Source organism: Taeniopygia guttata, chromosome 2, assembly GCF_048771995.1.
Source record: "Taeniopygia guttata chromosome 2, bTaeGut7.mat, whole genome shotgun sequence".
NCBI classification, from domain to species: domain Eukaryota; kingdom Metazoa; phylum Chordata; class Aves; order Passeriformes; family Estrildidae; genus Taeniopygia; species Taeniopygia guttata.
Genome location: NC_133026.1, coordinates 68,918,101 through 68,936,200, shown reverse-complemented (window position 1 = coordinate 68,936,200; position 18,100 = coordinate 68,918,101). Strand labels below are relative to the sequence as shown.

General features: G+C 38.6%; 1 long non-coding RNA gene across 12 annotated transcripts in view; it reads left to right on the top strand.

The window, feature by feature from the left end:
- LOC115493779 (uncharacterized) overlaps positions 1–18,100 on the top strand; it is a 399,735-nt gene that overhangs the window by 34,312 nt on the left and 347,323 nt on the right. The window lies entirely within an intron of this gene.

Below are 18,100 nucleotides of genomic sequence, written 5' to 3'. Positions count from 1 at the left end.
ATCTAAATGTTTATAAAATTGGGGTTTTGGTTTTTTTTCTGTATTTTTATTTAATTTGAGAACTGTACTTGTGGAACATATCACCTGCATACTGCTGAAAGACAAAATTTTTAGTAATAGCCACATTGCAACCTGCTGAAAGTCCCATTCTTCACCTCAGATGCATCTTAAACCCCATCTCATCCTCTTTGGGGGATGTCAGAATCCTTGTTGCATCAATTCCTCCTAGACAGTGGAGATTCCTGGCATTTAAGAGGCTGGACTCTCAGAAAACTGTCAAATGGTGTTTTGCATTTTTCTGATTCTACACTGTGAAATCTGCATTCTTCTGTAGGTGAAAATGAGAGCTTCAGTTTGGCAGGTGCCTTCCAGGTGCTATTGAGCTATGCCAATTTTGAATTATGACCTGTGGGTTATCTTTCATTCCTTTTCTTCTGAGAGGACAAGTTTACCCAATGATTATGGTTTTATTTTAATGTCTTTAAGAGCACTCCTTCTGTTTGCTGCCTGTGTTTGGGACAATTTGTGTAAGCAATTCCTCAGCAGATACAGGCATTTGCTAATTGCAGATCATAGCAGCAGTTTCAGTAATAAGGGAAGGAAATATTTGGGGATAATGTATCTTTTGCTAAATGGATCAGAATGTCAAATTCCTTCCTTGATTGCTCTTTGTGATAGGAAATAAAAATCCTGATCTTTACATGGAATGAGTTAATTGGAGGAGAAACTATCAGTTCAGGCCACAGGTTATTGAATGTGGTGTGGAAAAGAAACCTATCAGAAGAGTGCACCCTAAACAGGAGATCTCTTTGCAGCTGGGTGACTGGAGGATGATGGAAAGAGCTGTCCTGGCCACTGCAAGTCTTAATGGCTCTAAAGACTGGTGAGAGGCTTGTTTATTACCCAACAGCAATCCATGGTGTTCATGCTCTTCTGCAGATAGAAAGTCAAATAACTGAGCAACCAGAGAACTCTGCTGCTTTACAAGGCTCTGTGAATAAGGTTTTGTAACCTCTGTGCCAGAAATTGCAGTGATGATTGTGATCTAGACAAACAGTCCTAAGCTATCTTACAAAGAAGCAACAATCCTCCTACAGCTAGAATACCATGTGCTCTGTGAGCTCTCAGGATGGCCTTATAGTGCCCATGTGGGGTGCTTTGTTGTGATGGGGGTGATGTCAGCCCCTCAGCTACCTAGTTTTAATCTTGCTCAGATGTAAGCACCTTGTGGTGTGACATAGAGACATGTGGACATGTGGTGATTTTGTGATGCTCCTTAAGTATCTGGGAATGCTCATCAGGATGGCCCCTTTATGGTCAGGGAAGAGTGATCATGCTCTCCAGGTACCTCTGCAGGTTGTTCCCCCCACCCCAGCTGAAATAGTTTTCTGGTGAGATGAATCACTGTCTGGAGATGCTTCTCTCTCTGTTGAGGCAGCCTAGATGTCTAGTTTAGATTAGATGCTGACTTTTGGACAGCTAAAGATACTGAGATGAATGAAATTCTCTGGACCATTTCCTCTTTGTGCTTGGAGAATATACCCACATGCCACAGGGGATATTGTTTCTGCAGGATTGTGATATATAAGAAATAAGGCACTGATCTTTCTCTTTTGGATAAAACTTGGAATGGAGATATTAAAAAAAAAAAAATCCTGTATATATAACCCTTTATTTCAGAGCAGACTTCCATTTTTAGTTTCCCAATCTTTGCCTTTGTGTTGGTAAGGGCTCATCTGCTTGCAGCTGCATAGTTACAGAGATACTGCAAATAGATCGCATCATAGCAAGCCTGATCGAATTATCTTTTGAGGTGAAGTTTCTGCATTTTGCCTAATACTTAAAGATTTTTTTCCCCCTAAATGTTCAAGAAAAAGTGAGGTGTTAATATTTAGAAGAAGCCCCTGTACACTTATAACTAGCAGGAATGTACCTCATAAGCCTTGTTTGCTGGGATGCTCTTGGAAAAAGCAAGTACTTGCTATAGTTTCAAACATATCTTTGAGATCTGCTTGATCTTTTGTAAATAGTAACATTTAGCTTATGATTGATCAAAAATTATTAAAAAAAATTAAAAGGACTGCATTGATTTTTCTCAGGGAGGATAGAGGGAGCATAAGTAGAGCAGAATTTAACTAATCTCAGTGGTTTGAAAACAAGTGATGTATTTAGTATATTGGAGCTTAGAAATAAAATGCTTAATAATCAAACATCAACAAATATGGGAAGCCCTATGAATGCAGGCAACAAAGTTGCTTTTGCCAAGAGCAGCTTTTGAAGCTCCTTTTTCTGGGTGTACATAACAGTGTGTGACCACTGCTGGACTTAAGTAGGTTTTGGTGTGTTTGTTTTGTGTATCTTCAGTTTGTTGTCCTGGTCCAAAGCAATGTGATGTATTAATGTTTTGGAGTAATCAATCATTGGGGTGTTAGGGAAATATTTTAAATGATGTGTTACACTTTCCTAACTGAAGAAGATTTAGACCCCTAGACCTAATTGTGTAATATACAGGCTTACACATTCAATCATGCACATATCCTTACATATAAAATATTTACATCCTAATGGCCTCAGGTGAGAATGTAATGGCTTTTTGTCATATTTCATTCCAATTCATGAGTGGTCATAGAATGAAGTCTATGTACTGCAAATTGTACTTACAGCAACAACTGTTTTAACAAAACTGTTGTCATTCCTCTAGGCCTTGATCCTTCATTTTTAAAAACCCCACAAACAAAAATCATGACACCCAAACTAGAAATAGGGTGGTACTTGGTGGTATTACCGCTTAAGGAAGCAGAATCTGGAAAAGAAAATAAAAGAAATGATCCAATGGTTTTCTGTCTGTGACACTGTTCACAAAAGTCCTGGTTGACCATCATGTGAAGAGGAGTGGTAAAACTCTGTGGCTGTGGAAGTCAGAAGTTTCACTTTTTGTTAGATATATTAAAATCCTCAAGGTTCTGTATTTTACATCACAGAATGACAAAAGGAACTACCATGTCTGCCCTGATCTTAATGACTTTTCAGAAATTCAAAGATGAAACTTGGTATTTCTTGGAGAACCTGGAAGGTGTTTGGAAGTGTGAAAGGGAAAATTAATGTCTGGAGGGCTGAGTTCAAGTGGGAAGATGCATAGTGAGGAAGAAACTATTTTTTCAGATTTCTTCATGAGGCACCCCACATGTTTCTTAGGATGTGTAATAGACCAGGAGATATCTTCTTGCAGTCGGGTTCTTTAAGGGTTTTTAGGGGTGTCTTGAGCATCAAACTAATTGTATGGTTTAAAAATAAATGAGCTGAATAACTCAAACACAGGTTTCAAATGGCCTTGGCATAAAGAACTTTCAAACTGGAATTGCAATCCTGAATATGTTTTGTGAAGAAGTACTGGGTATTCCTGCTGAACTCCTTAGGACTTACGTGCAGGTGGCAAAGCCAATTATTTAAAGCGCTTTGTTAGTTGGGTTTTATTTATTTATTTTCAATTCTCCTTTTCCTATAGGCCTTTGTGGTTTGCATAAAAATTTATGTTCTACCCACAACTCAACCAGATGCTTTTGAGGAGTCTATTGATGTTTGAAGTTTGCAAGAGGAGATGATTTATAGCTGAATTTAACATTCAAGACCTCTGAAATGAAGCATTAAGAGCCAACACTTTGTTGTTCACAGCTAAACACTGGCTGTGAATCTTTTGGAATTTAGGAACCTGAACCTTCTTGTACAGCAACAGTGCCTATGGGATGCATGTTGAGGGGCATGTGTCTAAGAGAGAGTGACAAAAACTTTCTTTCCCTGAATTTTTGCTGTATGTTACCACAAGATAGTGCACAGAGTTGAGCGATTTCTGAGCTAACTTGAGCAGAGACAATTTGTGCTTCGCTAGCATCAATACCCTGCTGTACTTGGGCTAACTGGACAAGCCCAGAACAGGCTGCTGGTTATGTCACCACTGTGCCAATGCCTTGGTGGCACTTGAAACCCTGTGTTGACAGAGGAACCATGGCTGCCAAGGGGTGTCAGACTGTGAGGCTGCATCAGAGCAAAGCAGGAGTTCTGAAACCCCACTAGATCATGGGTCTGGAGCCGTGGGAGTAGCTCTTCAGCCTTTACCCTGCTTTCAGACTTGATGTTCCAAAAGCAGCTGGATCAAAGGGTTGTTTGATCACCCAGCCATGTGCCTGGGAGGTGAGATCAAGAGCACTGCTTGGTGCTTATTGCTCAGTGCTGAGCCTGGCAGCTGGAAGCCCACTGTGTGACCCTTTCTCTCTGGGCTTGATTGTGAGAATCTGTCTTGGTGGCAAGCCGAGCAAAAAAATGGCAAGTACCCTGGCACCATATGCCTGTGAAAACATTGGCCTTGAGGCCAGCAGGAGGCAGTGAAAACCTGTAGAACATTCTTCTTTAGCCTTGATTTTTTTTTTTATTCCCTTTTTTCCCCTCCTCAGTGGCAAGATGTCAGTAAATCCTGTCATTTTAATCAGCTTTTCATTATAATATATTTAAGAATCTTGCTAAAACTCAGTACAGAAAGAAGTGTGAAGTGCCATATAAAAACCTATTGGATTCTGAAGATATTTAAGTACCATTTTTGACTGAAGAGCTGTGTTTTTTAAATAAAGCAGCCCTCACACCTACTTCTACTATCAAAGTGGGTGCAGAAATGTGAAAGCCTTATCTATATTTATGCAGACCCCATACATCATGTATTGAGAGTCTTTTGACTTAATCAAAAGCTTATCCCGTGCTAAAGTTGGGATAAAATGGAGTTGTGGCTTCAGTTAGGATTTTGTATGCACTGGGAAATAAAAGAGAAATGTCATAATTGTAGATACTCTCTTTTTTCCCTCCTGCACCCCCCATTCCCACCTTACTGAGGAAGGAAGACATTGTCTGCCAATTAATGCAGAATGCAAGTAACTCTTCTTAAGGTATTCATAGCAGGGATTAAACTAATGGATAAGAGGTGCAAATTCTTTCTTAAGAAATGTAAATAATTTGTTAGGGGGTTGATAAATTTCTAATATACCAGTATATTTGAGAAAGGGTAGTACTGTTCTCACATAAATTGCATAGATTTAAAAGCTAGAAGAGATAATTGGAATGCTATCACTGCATTGTAACAAACTGGAGTATTTTACCCACGTGTTTTCTCAGTGGCTTTTGAGGAACCTAAGCACATGGTTTAGGGCACCAAGTCCTGATTTAGTGTTTTATTAACAGATAATTCTCTACATCCTTCCCAAACTGAGGTGTTACACTGATTAATTTCACAGGTTAGTACTGTAGTTTCTTGATCTGTTTTATCTGGCATAATTCAATGTGTCTGTTGAAAAGAGAATTCCCACTGTCATCTATTTGCTTATTTTTGCCTCTCCCTTGTGCCAGTTCTGGTTTTTGTGCTTCCTGGGTGAAACTGAGGTTGTTTGTTGCTCAGATGAGTTTCCTAACCTGCATAAACCAAACAATTGTTTGGCTTTCAGCTTACTTGGCTATTTGGTTAACACTGATGCATTGGAGATAGTAGGAATGAATAGCCAAAATATGAAGGAAAAATACAGGATTGGTGTCTTTAATCAGCAACACTGAGCAATGACAGATTAAATGGATTATGCAATAATGGTGTGCAACATAACAAGCAAGTAGCTAACAGCTGACTTTAGACAAATTCAGATGTGCAAAAGTATTTGTGTGGCCAATGAAGATAAAGAATCCTCTGCTATCTGACACTTACAGTTGGAAAATTTTATTTTAGAGGCAGGGAATTTTTGACCCTTACAGACTATATGACGTGTCTTTCTTTTGATTGTCTGCACTGAATTTAGAATTTGAAAGGACAACCAGTATTCCTACAGAGGAGGGTGGGTGTTTGGCTACTGTAGGGGAGGGGGTGGGGGTGGGAAGAAAATAAAGACAACAGTCTCGAATCCTCACCCACGAGGTGAAATTCTTACTCTCTGCTGCTGTCAGCAGCTCATATTCGGATGCCTCCCAACTCAGTCAGAAGTGAACTCTCTTGCTTCCTGGCTTTGAACCTTATCCATGTGACAAAGCAAAAGTGTCTTGTGGGGTTCTTGGCAGGCTGGTTCAGTGCAGGCTGGTCTGAAACTATGGTGCCTTGTGATATGCTTCGGCAGAGAGATGTTCCTCTGCAATGTTTTCCTCTACTATAATTGGAAGTAATGTTGTGTGAGTGTTGACAATCTGAAGAGGGCAGACAAAAACTCTTTTTAATTTTTTTGAAAATTTTGATTTCAACCATCCATTCCTTTGCTGAAGTAGATTTGGATGAAACTGACTGTTCTGAAGAACATTTGTCAGATGACCAATATGTTATTGAAGAGCTCTGATGAAGGCTCCTTTCATCAAACCCATTGTTTTCCAGGAAGGTTACACTCCTATTAATATCAAAGCTATTGGGTTAATCCTCACACAATAATGTGGTTTATACCTTTTGTACTGCACCTGTATTGGGTTTGATGCATGACAGTACTGTCCATAAGTGTCTGCTCCAAGTACTTGTATACACCTGTGACTCTAAATGCCCTGCAGACTTTGGGGAATCGTATTCTGTAGCTTTCTTTAAAATTAAATCAGCTATATTTTAAGGGAATTTTGAACGCTGAAGTTGCTATTAAATTATCTACTGGTTTAAGTGATGATTTCTCCATGACTTACCAAACAACAAAAGTTGCAATAGGCTCAGGTAATTAGAACCTTATTTTAACTTTCTGCTATGATTTAACTTCTGTAAGAGTATACCTTTTATCATCAGTATTTGCTTGGCATCTTTTCATGCAAGTCAGGAAAGATGCTACTAAGCATCTCTAAACTTTTATTGCCTTTCAGAGGATGAGAAATAACACTCTGATGAAACCTGGGCATTGAGCTCACAGGGCACTTTGCCAGCGCAGCATAGCCAGTTTTGTAGCTATCTGTGTTTCTAACATGACACAATATCAGAATGGCAACTGTAGACTACAAAGACATGCAGAAACATGCTTTCTGTGTTGGGATTTTTTTTTAAGTTCCTGAAGTCAGCTTAAACTTCAAATGCATTTTCATCACTAATGCTCTTGTTGGGTCTAACAGGAGCCTTAATGGGTATCTTTGAGAAATGGGCTTGTATATTTTTGAATTTTAATCAACAGGTAGACTTCCAGTGCATTTTTTTTTCCTATGAATTGGTATCTTCAAGCATAAATGCACAGAGAGGCAGTATGAAAGAGACTGGAGAGTAACAACCCCATAATATATAAATATGCACACAGCACCTCATGATAAAAATGAAATTAACATCTTCAGCTGTTCTGAAAGTAAATGGTGAAGAAAGTATGCTCAGGTGTGCTGCTTATAGGATGCTGCCTCTGTGAGAAAAGTAAGACAAAGTTTGCATGTTATTTGCCATCTATGCAGGACAGGCTTGGAAAGAAAGAAAAAAACCCCAACTTTGGAATTGTTAATGCTACTCTGATGAGACCATGGTGGCATGTTGCAGCATGCTGTAATTTGGCTTTTGGTTTCCTTTTCTTCCTCTCTAGCTGAAAGCTATTGTTTCTCTGTTGAAGGAGCTACTCCAGTGACATGAGAAAAGCCCAGCTGCTTTGTCGGGATGCTTCTGCAAAGGAGTTGGAAATAGGCAGTTAAATGACTAGTATATGGTTAAAAAATGCTGGGATTAATGATACCTGTCAAGACCCTTGACCTAAAAATATGCTTACAGGTCAAATATATGCACTGAAGGAAGTGACTAAACTGGTTTTATAAAATGGATTGCTAACCAGGCTGTGAATTCACCTTACTGATAGAAAGGCTGGAAGTTTGCCTCTCAGATAAAACAGGTCAGTGATGAAGTCATGAAGCCCTGTTACCTTGGAACTTGTCCTATGGGACAAAGAGATTCTGAATCCAACAAACATAATGTTTCATAGACTTGGAACATAGTGAGACATAGGGGAGCTTCCAAATTACCTGCATTCTTGTATGGAAATATTCTGCATTTTTAAGTAGGGAACTCAACCAGGTCTTTGTCCATAAATATTAGTGTTGGCAATAGAAGCTATTTTTAGAGGTCAGGTTTGTCAGTGTCCTGACCAAGAAAACTTTCAGAATTAAAAACAAACAAAAAAACCCAAAAAAACCCCTCAACCCCCAAACCCCCAAATCAATCTTCCTTTCTTCCCAGAAGCCCCACACCTTAATGTCACTTAGATGTGTATCATTTGGCTTCTGCTTGTGTTTTATGGAGAACTTAGGCATTTGAAGTTTTTGCTTTTGCATGTATACCTGTGGAAATACTCCTGAACTCTAGATGTTCCAGATGGTAGTTTCATCTTTCCTACAGTTTATGATTGGTGTGTTTCAACTGGTTCTGGAGAAGAGATTAAGCTGCAAACAGCTGTATTACATTCAGAGCTTGAGGAATTTGATTTTTGCTTGTACCAACTATTTCTTTGCCTCCTCATCTTCTACAGACTGGTTCCAATCAAATTGAACTGCTGGCTGGAGATAGTGGCTGTAGACAAGATTTTTACATGCTGTTAGAAATGAACAAAAACTTAGAGCACTTGCAAGTACTTAATGTGTGAGGTATGCAAGCAACAGATCATTCTTTTGCCAGAGGTTTTGGTGCTGAATGCCACTGTGACTTGATTTATATATGACTGTTTGAGTTGAAGTAGCTATCCAGTCTTGCAAGCTTACTTAAAAAAATGCAAGTAATATGAATTTGAAGCATGACTTCACTGTCCTAATTATTTTCCATTTGAAAGTATGGGTGAAAGTGGTAATGCAGTGTTCTCTTGGAAGGACCTGTGTAATCTGACTGAAGTCAGTTGCTCTAATGAAACAGCAGACTGGGACTGGTGTGCTTGTAACAAAGTTCAATTTATGTAAAAAATGTCCAGCCCTTCTAAAAGAAGTAAAATTGTGAGGAAGCATATTCATAAGTTGTCCTGTGTCAATTTTTGGTTCTGAGGACACCAGTGTACCTTGACCAGGGTTAGGTCTCCACAATAGAAGAGGTTTTGTCTCCAGAATCAAGTGCTCAGACATCCTGGAGCTTGCTGAAGTGCCTCCCCATCTGCACAGCTGCCACTGCCAGAATGTTCTCTGCTTTCAGATTCAAACTGATTCACTTTCCTTCATTTAAAGTAATTCATTTTTCTAATTTTATGTCATGTCTGTGCCCATGTAATGGAAAAGTGCTGTTACGGATATGATAATTAAAAAGAATCTACATATTAGTAAAGAGTGAAACTGTTTATTAAGGAAGGTAATTACAACACTTTGGAATTTTAAAATATATATTAAATATTTAAGTGATCCAGGATATAATTTTTTGCTTTCCGAAAAATTAATAAAATATCCATAAATTGTTAGTATGAGAAATGCATGGGCAGCAACCTAAGGAGCAGCTTGAAGTTCAGCAGGTGGTGTGACTTTATGGGGAGCTCCTAAACAATGTGTTAATTTTCGAAAGCTGTCCATATAGATACGTACTGAACAGTTAGCCACCAAGATTTGGGGAAAAAACCTCTCAAACATGAGAAGTCAGATCCAAATCCATCTTTGACAGCAGAAGAATCAAGGTTCTGTGGGCAGATACCCACTGGAGTTCTACTCAGCCTCTGCTCAAAGCTTATGAAGTAGAGTTCTACTTGTGCTGGCAAAACAGTCCAGTGAGTGTGTAGAATTGCTAGGAGTATTCTCAAATAGCTGGATTTCATAAGCCTCTAAAGTATGATTTATCTAGACTAAATACATGTGACTGTGCCAAGACAGACTGAGCCACTTCAGTTTGTTGGGGAAGGACTAATGATTTCAGCTGTCTTGGTTGCAAACTACAATTATAATGTTTGTCAGGAGCAAAATGAGCAGATTTTATTACCTGCATTTTTGGAGAGAAAGGAAATCAGTATATTCCTGTCCTAGAATGAGTAATTTTTCAATTGCTGGCTGGGTTCCTTTTTCTCTTGCAATCCATCAACATCTGGAACTATTGTAATATGCTGCATCCCACTCTAGTCCTTTAAGTATTTGATTTAAGACTTTTGTGACAGAATCTTTTTGTGCATATTGATTTTTACTTTTCCATTTGAAGGCCAAAAGAAAATATAGGGGAAATTGAGAATAGCCTTTGAAGGATATTTGTCCCATTACTTGCTAATTTCAAGACCTATTTGCAATAACCTTGTAAGAACACACCCCTTTTGAGTACAGTTGTTTAAGTGTTTAGAAAAAATGAAAGCTGGTCTTGAATTTTCATGATTCATCATTTGATTATCGTCTTCCCAAGCTGATCCTGTTGAAAGGATGAGGTTTTCTGATTTGCTTTCATTTTAGATGTGGTGCTTCAAGTCAAGGGATTAAGCATTTCATGTTAATGCGGTCTTTTCCCCTCCAAACCTCAAGAAAAAACCAAAACCCTGGATGTTCTTCTTAAGGGCAAAACCAAATGATCCTCTTGGAATCATTCTAGTACAGTTAATGACGTAAAAAGGTACAGTCAAAATTTTGTTCAAAACATCGATGTGTCTGCTTACTGAGGAAGAATCTGGCTTGTGTTTCTATGAAGTGGTCAGCTATTGATACAAATTCCTTCTCCTGGCTCCCAAAGCTACTGTGTGCCACTCTTCCTCTATACAAAGACAATTTGCTTTTCATGTAGTGATGAAGAATAATGTTTTAACAGACAAAGGCATTTCTAGTGTATTATTGTGCTGTCTTTTGAGTAGCGCTAGATGCTGGGAAAAATGGTAATTCACAGTGTGAATGCTTCTCACTAGCAATGTGGATAAGAACTGAGCATGTACAGTCAGTGTTGCATAAGGTACAATGGTGAACATTGTGGGAGCCAGAAAAGCCCAAATTATAGCTCTTGCTGATGGCCAAGATACCAGCCTTTTGTAATTCTTTAAGAATTACAAAATACCCCAAACAAAATCCAAAATATTGTCACTCAAAATGTGTATGTAACTGAATTTAGTAACAATATGTTCATTTTTAGTGTTTGAAAATTCATGTAAAAATGCACAACAATATTTCTAAAACACCTGTGTTCCTCTGCTTTTTCTTGTAAACTGATACAAGGCACAGGTGGCTTCTCATTAACTTATTTCACACAAATATAAATACACGGCACAGTTTCTCTTGCTGTAACTACATAATCCAGGAAACATGATTGCTACTGATTTAATGTAATCAGTGTTGTGAGGGGATCATTCTGAGCTCCTTGTGAATGGCTCTATTCTGAGGGGATTTACACCCCATGTAAATCTGATTTAAATGGGAGAGTGGTGGAATGTGGCTTTTCTATTTAACCTATGCAAAAATCTATATTCTCCCACCTAGGTTTCTCACTGTGTGATGGGGTACTCAGCTGGTACATGGTGGGGGAGGGGAAGAACACAAGTCCAATAGGGACAGGGAATGTAGGTAAGGGACTATCTCAAACAGGCAAGTTATACATTTTGATTCAATATTCTGATATTCTTATCAAGGCTTTCCAGAATGTGACACTGACTCAAACCACGAACAATAAGGAGAAAACAGGAAGCATGTATCAATGTCTTTGTTGTTCTGCAGTGGTTTCTTTTTTTTTAAAGGACCAATGTTACAACAGAAATAAAAATCTAGAAGAAAAGCAGCAAGCCATCTTAAGATGTAAAAGCAAATGAATTTTTAAAAATTATTTTAGCATTTTAAAGACATATTTCTGTTTAAATTTATTGAACTATAGCCAGATTTATTCAATTAAGATAATACACTTCAAGGTTAACTACCATTTGCTGTTCACTTAGGCAAGCTATTGTACAGTTATGTAAATTTCATGAACAGAGACACGACTTGAGTGTCTTAATTACAAGCAAAAAGTGTCATTTAAATATGAATAAGTGAATAGTTGCCTGTATTTCCTGTTCACATTCTGCTGTCATCTTTAAGACCAAGAGCTAACTAGCCATCTATATTGTGCTTTCAGTTTTTCCTTCTGTCTTTAAAATGAAGGCAAAAAAAAAAAAAAGAACCACCACAACAAAGCCTGTCATATAAATGCATGTAAAGCAGATGATGCGGGAATGTCCTACTCTTAGAGTTGTTATTAGCACAGTGAATTTTAATTTACTGGAATCACAATGAATAGCAGTAAATATGCAGCATTTTCTGTGGACTTCTCTGCATTTCAATATGGTATCTATATTAAAATTGTGCAACCTATAACTTACTTGTAAGCTCCTTTCATAGTTACTTTTTGACAAGCCTGCTAAGGGCTTATTTTGTATGCCTCTATTTTCAGTGCTAAGACCTATTATGAATTCTTCACATTTATTTATATACACATAGTTGTGTTCAAAATAGTCTGTCTCCTTTTTAATTTATAGCCAGTCTAAATCACATTTTATGTAACAAAAAGTTTGGTAGCGATATTCCCTCCTTGTCTTTGTGACCAAATTCCCTGTGTTCCTGCCGTGTTGATAGTTCGGGATTTTTTCCCCCATTGTTTTGATTTGTTTGTCTCTCCAAAAATGACCTAGAAAGAAATCTGTTGTTAATCACATATCAACGAGGGAGGGATGATTAGTTAATAAAAACCATGCCTTGTGTCTGTGGACCAAATGGCTAACTCTGGTTCTCAGTATGCACAGAGCCTTGAAAGACTGTTCCCATCCCTCAGTGATGTAGCCGCAGCCCTCCCTGAGGAATGAGAAGTTCACTATTCACTCTGTGCTTGCATCACCCTTTCCAACATGTTCCCACTGATACATTAAAGGAATTAATTGCTCATAATGATCTCACCATCTGTTAACAGAGGTTCATACCTACAGGCTGGTGGCATGTGGTGGTCCTATTCAGAAATCAATAGGCAATGCTGGGGGAACGCTTTCCCACATTGCCTTCCATTGCACTCTGAAAAGGGGAGGAGAGCTCAGTGTTGGCCATCTGCTCCTTGTCTTTCTGTGCAAGAGACCTTGATGCAGTCCAGCCTGGCTCTGATCTGACTCCAGTCTGATTGGAATGTGGCTGATCTGAGAGCCTCTCAAAGCTGTGAAAGTGAGTCAAAAGGAGATCGCCATTGTCCAGTGGGGCTGAAAGAAAATGATCACTTTAAAATTCATAACTCCCAGGTGCCCGCCATCTATTCATGGGAAAAACTCTCTGAACTTCTCTTCATTAAAAAGAGAGGGAGTCCAGCTAAAAAGAGAGAAAAGGAAGTAGTTTGTGGGAAATGTGCAAGGGATTTCAGGCTAAACAAATGAGGAATTTGAAATTTTTACTTGTATTAAAGGAACCGTGTAAGGAAAGGGAAGCATTTGTAAAAGCAGGGCCTCTGCTTCAGGGGCCCTTCCCTGGGGTCCTTTAGCAAAATAAAAAGGCTTTTCCCACCACCCCCCATACCATCCCCCCCAGGAGTTTTTCCTCCCTTTTGCTCTTTCTTACCTGTGTAAATGAGGGTAGGAATAGTACACGAATTAGGCTGTCCCTACTTTATGTGATAAATTAGAATGCATTCAGTTTGCCCACCTCTCCTGCATGTATTTTATTGTTTAGATTGCACAGAAAGCTGACCTGATAACAAATGTAAACTGAAGCTGAATATCCTCATGGAGAATTAGTCTAGTGAGGGGGTGGAAGGGGTGTTCTGTCAGCTTGCTGCCTAAATTCTTCCCTGCCCCCAGGTCTTATAAGCTGAGGATTTACCATATCACAGGAGGGATTTTGGTCTTCTCCCCTTCCCCCACTTTCCCCATCTTTTACCTCCTCTGAATATTGAGATAGTGCTGAATCCTTCCTTGTTCCTCAGACACATTACATGTGCTTCCCAATTCTATGCTTTTGCACAGGGCCTCAGAATAACTGGGGTGGATTCATTCTTATTCCTACAATGTGAGATGTCTTTTCCCTCTGATATTGTTCATGTGGCCATAGGTAAGGAGGATTGGGAGGACCTTCTCTTCTTAAAGCAAGAATGGACTGTTTTGACAATGCTTCATCCAACTACCTCTTCAAAGGATTTTTAATTACTCCTGCCAATTACAGTTCAGAGCCTGTAGTTGTAGACTGATTAAGTATCTTTCAGAAATAGCCAATTTCAGTTCATTGATTTCCAGGAGATTCATCCATTGGGAAACTTCATAGGTATTTATCTGTGAGATCTTTCCAGTTTAGGGTACCCATTTGAAGTCTTGTCCTGTCCTTTGTCACTACTGAGGTTAGACATATTTGATGCCTGATGGCAGGAAGTAAGCCACACAGTGTTGTCTGATGGCACATGCATTTGCTGTCAGAATATAGTCACTTATCTCCCACCAAAAGTGATTGTGAAATTCTGGATGTGACAGTGACCTGCCTTCCCTGCTCCAGAAGTCTCTTATGATGCACCAGTTTTCTTCATTTTCCCCTCTTATTACATCAGTTGTTGAAGACAGTGATGGTGCACAGCATCTTTTTGATTGTTTTTTTTCAATTCAAAGTGTTAATAAACTTTCCCATTGGAATGTTGTTCTGTCCATCCCACTTTCCCTTTTAGGGAAAAAAAAATCTTTGAGGTGGAGCCAGCTGCCTCTGATCACTATTTCTGTTTTTTTTATTAAGCAGTATTAAGCAGTCTGGGAGGACTGGTAAGCAATGTTCTGGTTCTCTTCTTACCCAGAACTGGCAAGCAATGTTCTGGTTTTCTTCTGACCCAGAAATTGCTGAAGAAGTAGGCAGCCATTACCAAAGAACTGAGAAGCAGTGTCCCAGCAGACATGAATGCTTGTCTTGTAATTTCATGATAACATGATGCATTTCTATTATCTACTTTTAATGTCTATTCCAGCTCTTCCTTGGTATCATTATCAGTGTCAAAGATGTTGTTTATGCGTCTTCTCTCTCTGTCTTCAGTGTCATTGCATGTATGTTCATCAGGTGAAGCACTCTTCTCACCATAACCAGAGTCACTTTTTGCATTGTGATTTCTGGAAACAGCTGAGCAGCACCTGACCCTGGCTTACCTCCTGGTGTTAGGAGGATACATTGCAAGTCACATTTAACAGCTTTAAAACAAACAAACAAAAAATCCCAACCTTCAAGACCAATGAAAAATGAGAACTTCCAGCAATTTACAAAACGTGTTAATGCTGTGTGTACATAGTGCCTACCCAACAGAGCTTATAGTCGACAAGGCGTTTGGAGGAGGTATGATCACCCTTAGGCAGACTGTTCAAACTGATCTTGGGGAATGGAGAATCATTCAGGTTGGAAAAGACCTCCAAGGTCATCAAATCCAACCTTCAACCTAGTCCCACCATACCCTCTATACCATATAATGAAATGCCATGTAGACTTGTTTTTTGAACATTTCCAGCGATGGTGACTACTCCACTTCTCTTGGCAGCCTGTTCTAATGTTGACCCCCTCATTCATTGGAGAAATTTTTCCTAATATCCAGCCTAAACCTCCCAAAACATGTCAAATTGACAAAAAAAAAAAAAAAAAAGTAATTTACTACTTCAGTTATTTGATGCTGAGATAGTAAAAGACCCTGCATGAATCAATGTTTGAAAAGTGGTATATTAAAGAGCTCTGTGAGAACTGGCATGTTCAAATAGCAGTGCAAAAACTAGGAGAGGGATCCACAGCTCGTGTAGGGACAAATTTGTCAAGAAAGAGTGCACAGTGATCACAGATGGGGGAGAGAAAACAAGGGACTTAAAGTATCAAGGCTATGATTCCATGAGGAGGAGATACAGTGTAGATATTGCACAACATGGTACTGCTAACCTTTATTCACTATCAGAATGTGCTTTCTCTCTGTTGCGCAGTTCAAATATTTGCACTGTAATACATTCAGGAAGATCTGTTAAAATAATCTGTAGGGTTTGGGGTTTTTTTAGTACCCTGCAAATTTGTGTGGTTTTGAAATTATTTCTTTGGCATTTTTAAAAATTATTAATAATATTGAGAGGATCCTATCAAGAATATGACTGGGTAAACACTTTGTGAGTCAGCACAACTGAAGGATAGTGGCCTACAGTAGGAGTAAAAACCTCAAAGTAAATGGTATAAAGACTTGAATCAGATCTGTCATTGACATAATAGTAATGTGCAGACACAGCTAAAGGTCATTCATTTGCAATAAAAGGTAGGGGCATATGCTGTTTGGTCTGGAAACCTAAGTTTCAGCTTATATGTTTTTGCTTGTTTTGGTTTTGTTCTTATGTATATATGCAAATATATATTTTTTTACTAGTGCATCAGTATTAAACTTGAGGAGGCTTTGGAATGAGGTAGATTTTCTTTAGGGCATAAATATGATCTCATCCTGTCTTTAGCTATTTTTTCATAGCAAACACTTCACTTAAGAGGCAGAATAATTCTGTGATCGTGATATAAAATTTGAGAAGCAAATATGCCATACACTTGCTTTAACATAAAATCTTATGTATGGAGATTTATAATACTGTTCAAAGGAACAGGCATGGGAAGAATTCCCAGGAATGTCATTCCCAGAATCAGAGATACCTACCACTTTGAGAAAATGCCATGTAGTGATGCTTTTCTGTCATTAAACGTGGTACAGGTTGCCTTGGAGAATCTGCTTGCTGTTTTCTTTACTTTGCCTGTGAGGCGCTTCTCTGTCTCTTGTTTGTAGAACCTATACAAGGCACTCGGGCACAATTCTCAAGTGTAGAGAGACACATAAGGATCAGCACTTCTGGGGATTTTTCAAGGACACTGAAGTGGGTGAAGTGTTGTTGAATTCCCTTTGACTTCGTACTCTCTCTTGTAAAACCAGCATCTGTGTGCCTCCACCTCTCTGCCCTGAATGTGCTCAACTTCTGTATCAAATCCTTTCACCTGGGGTAGGATGGAGGGACCACAAACCTGCAGGGGAGTCCATGATCAAGCTATTGGCTTAGGCTACGTGACTGGTGTTTATTGCCTTCCAAAACTCCAGAGATATGACCGAGATGACCACTATTTTTTGCCTTTTTTTTTTTTTTTTTTTTTTCTTTTTGATGGTATATTGCCTGCTACTAGTACAAGCTATAACAGCTCCAGCAGGAACACTTGAAAGGGGAGATACTTGGTGGTTAGACGGTCTTGTTGCTGTGAAACAGCCAGCTAGGCGGGGGCTTGAATCTGGGTATATACCCCATCTGAGTTTCCTAATTAATAGGCTTTAATAAGATTGGAGTGGGCAGAAAGATCACCAGTGAGAAATAGCATCTAGACATGTGATACCTTCAGAGTGACTGTGTTTTGTTGAATGAAAAATGTGAGTTTAGTATGAAAATTTCACACAAGCTCTGTTCCAAGTCAGTTCACAGTAAAACACTGTGTACATAACATATAAGTTAAAGTGTGAACAGCAGTCAGGCTTCAGTTCCTTTCCATTCTTCTCTTCTTTCTTAGCTGTGCACATTGAATGGCAGAGAGAGGGTGGGGAAATGATGAAAATGTGCAGCTCTGTATTATATATTTCAAAGGCTGTTCACTTACTCAAAACAAATTTATTTTGGAATGTACAAAGAATATTTAATTTCAGCATTAAATCTCTGCCATATTGTGCGGTTCTCCTTTTATTTTGATCTTTGTGATGAATATTAGAACAACTGGTACATTTCCTCTCTTTCCCTTGCTCTTCAAGTGCCAGCACTTTGGTGACAAAGCCCAAGCCTTTTGCTTTTAAACAAAAAAGAAAATTTTATGTACTAAAGTTAAAGCTTCAAGTGTAGGAAAATGTGTAGTAATTAAAATGTATTACTCATTAAAAGATTTCAGAGTTCTTTATATTAGTTTCCATGGATTTTGATGTCGGTGTATTTTTCACGTGTTCTTCATTCTGGATATGTACAGCAGGTGACCTATATTCCTTAATCTGAAATACAGCTTTGGATTGGCAGGTGTCAGTAAATTGTTTAAAGCATTGAGGTGTTTATGATAACTTGATAATTGTAGCAGTTTGTTAGGTTAGTTCAAAGGCAGAATTATTATTTAGAAGAGAGGCTATAGGCTGAATTATTCTATAAGAAAATAGAGTAATGAAACAAGATAGTAAAATATTTGGGATTTTTTTTTTTTCTCAAACCCAGTTATTTAACTTCCATTTCATGTC